Source organism: Podarcis liolepis, assembly GCF_965112155.1.
Source record: "Podarcis liolepis genome assembly, chromosome: 4".
Taxonomy (NCBI): Eukaryota; Metazoa; Chordata; class Lepidosauria; order Squamata; family Lacertidae; genus Podarcis; species Podarcis liolepis.
Window position 1 is genome coordinate 71,063,863 of NC_139558.1, and position 8,086 is coordinate 71,071,948.

An 8,086-nucleotide genomic window follows, 5' to 3' on the forward strand; every position below is an offset into this window, starting at 1 on the left:
GGCAGCCATACTGCTGCCCAGTACATACAGTCGCAATATTGCACCACCATTCATGAACTCCACCCAGCAGTATATCACACAAATCATTAAGGAGGTGGTGTTTGAGCCTAAATGGGAGGTGCAATGAGTCCTGGTTACACTCACAATGGACATAATGATAAATGAGGCCCCAGTGTTTTTTTATAAAGAGGAATCTGGTTGGAGGGTGCTGGGGAGGGGGAACCTTTCTGTTTCTTTAAATAAAAAATATAACTTGTCAGAGTCATGAAGAAAAATAAAAAAGGACAAGAAGCAGTTTTGCCTCTCCATTCTGTCCTGAAGGTTTAAAATACCCCCGAGAGCAGTCATAAATGGGTGGTGAGAATCTTACTCTCCTGTCTTATAAATCTCCTTTTACTGGAATATAAAACAAAGAGGCGCAATGTTGCCTTACTGGCATATAAAACAGTGGTATCGCTTTAGTTAGCTAATAAGTTTCAGGATATAGCAAAGATGAAAAGTTATGGAAGTAGTGGAAAAGACAGCAAAGTGAAAATGGACATATGCAGATCATGTGGCAAGAGAGAACTCAGTTTGGTGGAATAAAGCAGTGCTAGTGTGGAGACCCTCTCATTTTAAAAGACCAAGGTACTTTCCCTAGTCGAGCTTTCCCTAGTCGAAGCAAGAATGTTAGATTTTGCAGAAAGCGCAGCAACTGGCTTGCTATATTTGAGGAGCAAAACTGTGTAGTTTCAGGTGTGAACAGCATGTTTACAAACAAAGCCTTCACAATTTCAGAGGATTGCTATGCAAATAGAACCTCACCGACACAATATCATTATCCATTCTATGCACTGCATTTCAGAATAAAGCACTTTTAACTTCTGATGAAAGTTAAATCAGTTGGGATTAGGCCACAGGGAAATGCTTTACCTTCCCAGTCCCTGCAAGGCAAATTGTTTCAAGCTAGATAATTATATTAGATGCTTTCAAGAAACAGACACTTTAGTATATCTTCTTCAGCAGCAAAGTTTTGCCTTCAAGGCTGGTTCCACACTTTGTATTTCCTATAGAACAATCATACCTTGTTCACTTACTTTTTATGGGACTCATCATGACATTGTGAACAAAACAGCCCCCTCTTCATTTTTCTTCTTCTTCAGCTTCCTTTTTTTGAATTTCTTTTTTAAAAAATAACTTCAAAAACTCAGAGCAATATATGTGCAATTTTGCTAAGTGCAGATGGCCAACAACATTGATATGACTCATTCTAGCCTGCAAAGTTTTATCTTACAACTTCTTTCTGTATAGTCTTCCCATCGCTTGGGAAGACAGGCAAACAAATGCCAGTGTACTGGAAGAAGCAAAGATCACCAGTGTCGAAGCAATGATTATTCAACAACAACTTCGTTAGACTGATCATGTTATTTGGATGCCTGATTACCGTCTTCCAAAGCAACTACTCTTTTCTGAATTTAAAAATGTAAAGCCTAATGCAGGTGGTCAACAAAAGAGGTTTAAAGACTCTCTCAAGGCAAATCTTAAAAAATGTAGTATAAACACCAACCACTGGGAAACACTGGCCTGTGAGCACTCCAAAGGTGTCATGGACTTTGAAGATGTTTGAACTCAGGAAGAAAGGGAGAAACATGCTAAGAAGGAGGCACGCTTGGCAAACCCGCCCCGTGATCAACTCCTGCCCAGAAACCTATGGAAGGACGTGTGGATCCAGAATTGGCCTCCACAGTCACTTACGGACCCACTGTTAAGACCATGTTCATGGAAGACAATCTTATTTGGCTACGAGTAATCGCCAAAGAAGAAGAAGATTGTCTCTCTGGGAATCCACTCTATCCGTTGCCTTTATTTTCCCACATAGCATCTTTTCTCACACTCTAAACTGAAATGGTGGAGTGGGGGCAGGTGGAACTAATCCATTCCCAACCCAGAATTTCTCCTGGGCACAGCAGCTCCCCATCGCCCTCCATGGAATAACTCCTTGGTTTCTATCAGTTCTCCAGTTTCCGGCGCTGTTTCATTCCCCACCCCTCTGTATCTCAGCTACAGCTGACAAACCCCTGTTCAAGAAAAAACAACAACAGCTGGTGATGATGTCCAAAAGTCTGATATCTCATCCAGCAGCCAAGGAGTGATCAGAAATGAATCCCTAGGGCCTCTTTTCCTGGAGGTTGCAGGCCAGGAAAAGGGGGAAATACTGGAAGTAAACCATGAGCTGCAAAGGTGGCATTGTCAGGAAAGGTTTGGGTTCTTGGACCATGGTCTCCACTACCTTTAGGAAGGACTTCTGGCAAGAGAGGGGTTGTGCCTTACAGCAGTTGGCAAGGATGTGTTTGCTGAGAGTCTTGTGACCCCGATCAAGAGAGCTTTAAATGAAAATCTGCGAGGGAGGGAGACAATATTACAGACAACAGGGGATACTTGGATACTTGCTCCTAGAACTTGGTACTGGGGACAATAGCTTCATGGAGGCATTTAACCCCCTTTCCCACACACATAATTAAAATACCCCCTCCTCGACATTTGGAATTGTTTATCCTGCTTGGATAAAGAGTATTAGGAGTCTGAAACAGAGTTGCTATTCCACATCTGGCTTACAGCAGGACAGCCATGAAATAGTCACAGCACATTAGCTGAGGTGCTACTGCTGTGCTTCCCTTCTGCTGCAGCAATGCTGCTGCTCACCAGGACCAGTAGGGGGCAGGCAGAGTGGCAGCAAGGGTAGGGGACCACTGGGTTGGTGGTGATGGGGAGGGCACAAACACATTTATCCCTGTGCCTGCCATGACTGCCAACCAGGGATGGGAGAGAAACACATTTCTGTTCACCCTAAAAGGAAAGCCTACCTAATTCACAATTTGTGAAATGATATTGATGGATTCCTGAGAGCACTTTAATTTTTTTTATTTTTATTTTTTTGCAAACTGTGAAGAACTGAACTTAAGATTGCGAAAAAACTGTAACTGACAGTCCATTCCTACTGCCATCCCAATTCTTTCCCTGCTTTTGCTGCTGTCCTAGGTAAAGGTATAGGGACCCCTGACCATTAGGTCCAGTCGTGACCAACTCTGGGGTTGCGGCGCTCATCTCGCTTTATGGGCCGAGGGAGCCGGCGTACAGCTTCCGGGCCATGTGGCCAGCTTGACTAAGCTGCTTCTGGCGAACCAGAGCAGTGCACGGAAACGCCGTTTACCTTCCCGCCAGAGCGGTACCTATTTATCTACTTGCACTTTGACGTGCTTTCGAACTGCTAGGTTGGCAGGAGCAGGGACCAAGCAACAGGAGCTCACCCTATCGCGGGGATTCGAACTGACCTTCTGATCGGCAAGCCCTAGGCTCTGTGGTTTAACCCACAGCACCACCAGCGTCCCTTGCTGCTGTCCTACTATGCTCTATTTCCCATTCTGGTCCACGAAAGTGGCCACACCCGCCAGAGCTCCACACCACCTGAAATGCCGCAATTGTTGGGTGCCGCCAACAGTTCACCCAGTCCTAGAGGAGCACCCTATATAACCTGAAATAGCTATTTAGTGCTATGACGTGTTCTCAAGCCTTCAGTGCATTAAGCTTATGGGGGGGGGGTTCTCTTGCTTTAAACAGCTGCACCAGGACAACTTCCATGATGATTGATGTGGTGGTCGTGCTAAGGTTGGTGGGGTCAGCAATGCTTCATCTTGTCTATGTGAGCATCCCTCCTCTGGATGATGAAGAAGCCCCTTGTAATAATGCACCGCTGAAAGACTTCCGAAAAATGCTGATTTAGACAAGCTTTACTGTACACATTGATTTAGATAAAAGGTTTCATTAACCACATATTCATTGCATTGGAATTTGCGGCACATTTTACCAGATATCAGTGCAGATTCCATTACTTACATGACATGCATATCAATCATCCTAATGTTGCAGCTTTTCATATTCAAGGAACTTAAAAAAAAAACATTCAATTAATTTTCAAAACTCTTGAGAGATGGAGGTGGCGAGGCAAGTGAGGAAATTCCACTTTGCAGCTGAAATACTGGGGCACAGAAATGAAAGAATATGTTGTAACGCCTTTTAATTAAGACAAACAGCACTACAGACCAGAATGCATCTGCTTAAAGCTCAAGGGTCCAGCATGACACAAGAGTTATGGGTCTTGATGTTTCTGTGGGGAAGCAGGGTTGTAAGGGGCTACAGGAACACTCTCTTTTCCTCTTTCATAAGTACCATGGAACCTTGGTTCCTGAACGGCTTAGTTGCCAAACAAATCAGCTCCTGAATGCTGCAAACCCGGAAGTGAGTGTTCTAGTTTGCAAACGTTTTTCGGAAGCCAAACATCCGATGCGGCTTCTGCTTGAGTGCAGGAAGCTCCTGTAGCCAATCGGTAGCCACACCTTGGTTTTTGATTGGTTTTGGGAGTCGAAAAGACTCCTGGAACAGATTAAGTTCGAGAGCCAAGGTAGCACTGTATTTGTTTACTCAGTTTAGACTCTGCTTCCTGTCCAAAAAATCTGGCCCTTGAAGTGACATCTAAGACAAACATTTAAAAACAACATTAAAACATATTTGAAAACAGTTAAAACCCTAACAGCGGAAGCCAAAAGTGACTAGGCATACATAAGCCCCATTGAGTAATCTTACTCTGCAGCAAATGAGAACAGGATTATAGGCTAAATTATCTAAAACAGAAAGCAGAACTGTGCCATCTAGGATTAGGAACATAGGATTGTATCCAGTGCTCAGTGTAGACACATTAAAGTTAATGAACATTGCTAACTTAAATACATTAATATCAAGGGTCTACTCTGGTTAGGACTCAGTTGGGTATAATCCATGAGAACCCGCCTTATTCCAGAACCGACAACTTGCCCAGGTAGCCAGAATTGTCTACTCTGACTGGCAGTGGCTGCCTTGGAGCTGCTGCCTGAGGCTTCTAACTGGATATACTAGAGATTGAACCTGAGGCTTTCTGACTCAACTCACCTATTGTTCTTTCTTTGGTGTACCTGCCACTGCGGTAGGAGAATATGATAATAACATCCTGATTGCCTGCAGTGTTTTAGGATATCTTTGCCATATTCTGTCACCCCAGTCCCTTACACTGGCACAAGCCATCCCTTCTACCTTCCAGATCCAGCCCAGGTCCAGTCAGCACCAAGTGCTGTGTTGCCTGTTGAAGACACAAGACAGTGGCCCTTGAGATCCCATGTATAGAAGCCAGCCAGTCTGATGGGAGAATCTGACCTCAACACTGATAATAGGCTAGAGTCCTCCACTGTACCTGAGACAGTAGGTTTGTTTAGGGAGGCCAAGACAGTGTGTGTAGCACATATATTTCTATTCACCAAAAGAAGTCTCTAGATGGAAGGCCTGGGAGGAAGTGATGGTGGTGATAGTCATGGTGATGGTGAGGTTGCCATTGCTCCTTCCCATCATATGCTGCCAGAGGTGGTCTCCTCACTTTGCCTAATGGTAGAGCTGGCCCTATGCCACCCAGGAAAGCACTTTCATAAAAGGAAGGAGAGAATTCAGAAATCGCCCTCCCAGTTTGGGTAATGGTATAGGGCACCAGGACTGCATTCCATCTAAGTAAGGACATCACACCCTGGGATTTCGTAAAATAGAACAAAAATCATGACACACTAGGCAGGATTTTTTTTCCTGCTATGTTCTGACCTTTTCATCAACACAGCCTGCATTTGGCTGGAAGGTCTCCTAATGCTTGAACAGCGTATATTATGGAATAGTTACACTGCCTCTTGGAGGATAACCAAAACTCCCTCCTTGGCTGTGCTGGCAAGACATATGAGAATTCTGAGTGCTTCTCCGTAAGAGAAATAAATGCACTATACAAAGAAAATAACTACTGGGGCCATAGATCTCTGTCAGAATCTCCTACCAGCAGCAGCTTCTAATGTGGACATAATATTCTGCCTCAAAATGTGAAGAGTCTTGACAGCACACAGGGAACATGCTCCAGAATTGGAAACTGAGAAATTCAGAGTGACTGACCAGCACTGAGGATGCATTCAAAGGAGTAATAAGGCACTGGGCCACTTGCATTCTGCATGAGGTCAATCTAGTGAAACATCCCAGGCAATTTTTTCCCCCTTTTGTTTTGTTACAGAGCTTCAAAAGCACCCATCAACCCAAAATGTAGGTTCTCTACCTTTAAAAAAATACCAGCTGTTGATTGGTTAATCATTTCTGAACATGTAAGCCTAAACTCTGTTCCCAACATTTTAGTAACATAAGAGAATAGAGTTTGTACAGAAAAATATATGTGCAACCTTCCATTTGTTTTACTCACATCACAAGGTCTCTTGGTTTTCTTTTTCCTGCAGCTACTGAATGGGCTGCTCAACTGTTTTCAATATGTTTGATTAATTGGATGACAATGATGGGATGCAAACAGAGGGCATTAATCCTCACATCAATGCTAGCATGATAATAGCCTGCCTTTTCAGTGCCCTATCTCCTAGCTAATGGCAGGAAAAAGTGCTGACTTCACTTCAAAGCACCAGCTGGTTGCTCCTAATGAATGGAGTAGTAAAATAATAATAATAATAATAATAATAATAATAATAATAATAATAATAATAATAATAATAATACCCCACCCACCTGGAGAATAAAATGGAATTATTCCTCTCTGTCCTTGCAGAGTATTAGTTGGGGTGTGCAAAATGGGCCTTTACTGGTTGATGGACAATAGAAAGTTAGCTTTCTTTAAATCCATTTATGAGAGGGCTGCCTGGAACAAGCTAGTGGCTGGTGAAAGGGGACAGAAATTGTACTTTCAGCATTGCTTCTTTCTGTTCAGAAGGACAGGAATAATACATTTCTCCAAATCTTTAAACATGCAGGTAGGTCTAGGAGGATCAGACAATTTTTATTATTCGGTTTCTGATTTGCCCAGTTTTAAATTCAGTTCTCCACATTGTACAGCAGTTTGCCATGTTATTTATCTATCTGTTAAAAAATGCTCATGAAAATTCATCAGCATTTTAGGACAAATTTCTCCTAACAAAAAACTTCTTTGTATGCGATTTTGACAATGTGCATATTTTTGCAAGCAATTTTTGCTAATACGTACAACGCACCTTTTGTATGTTATTTTCACCAATATCTTCATTTTTATGCACACTTCCCTTTAATATGAGCAGTTTTCTTAGACTGCTTCACATTGCATCACAAAATTCAGATAGGCGTGAATTTTGAAGGATTGTTGACGTCCCTTCAGGTGACAAAGTCTGGCTTTGCATAGTTGAAATTCATGTAGTCATTTTAAAGGTAGTATGGCAGCTAAATGTTCTACACAATCTCTTCAGTCAGTTAGATTTTGAAATGTGAAATAGCAATAGTTTATGGGCTATCAGTGGTTATTACTCTCTCCAGTCACATGGCTGTGTTTCAGACTCAATTTCTTCTTCTTTTCTGACTTCCAAATCTCTTTGTGGCTTTAAGAATAGATTTGTATGAGCTGCTGATCTTGCAAAGTGGCCAGACATTGTGTCATGGATCAACACCACCAACACTATTCTGTCACTTCAAGCGGTTCAATACTGCCCCCCTCCACAACCTAGTTTCTTTCTCTGTACTTCAAAGCTTCACAGTCGCACTTTCCTGGAGAGTTCATATTCTATTCAAGTTAGAAAAATAAACTGGATGAAAATATGTTTTTTCATGTGAGTTCTGCATCAAGTTATATAACTTTGTCAAATCCTTTTTCTACTTTGCAGAACTTCTGAAGCTTGAGAGCTGATACTGTTGATAAGGACAATGAATATTGTTTTAAAAACTGTATATTTTTTATCCAACCCTTCCTCTGGGTTGCTCAGCTGGGTGTACGTGATTCTCACAACATTGTAGGGTAGTTACATGGAGAGATAGTGACTGATCTCCCCCATTTATGCTTTATTTTTCCTGTAAACATACTGAATTGGACTGAAGCATGATGACCTCATGTCAGTCAGTACAACTAAATTCCCAGATGGGGGGTGTCAATGACTTAGTGAAGTTGTACTTGTAGCAGGGTATATGTAGCGGGCTCAACACATTTTCAGACTCTTAAGTTGTAGAGTCTATAGTTTGGCCTGGATCTTGC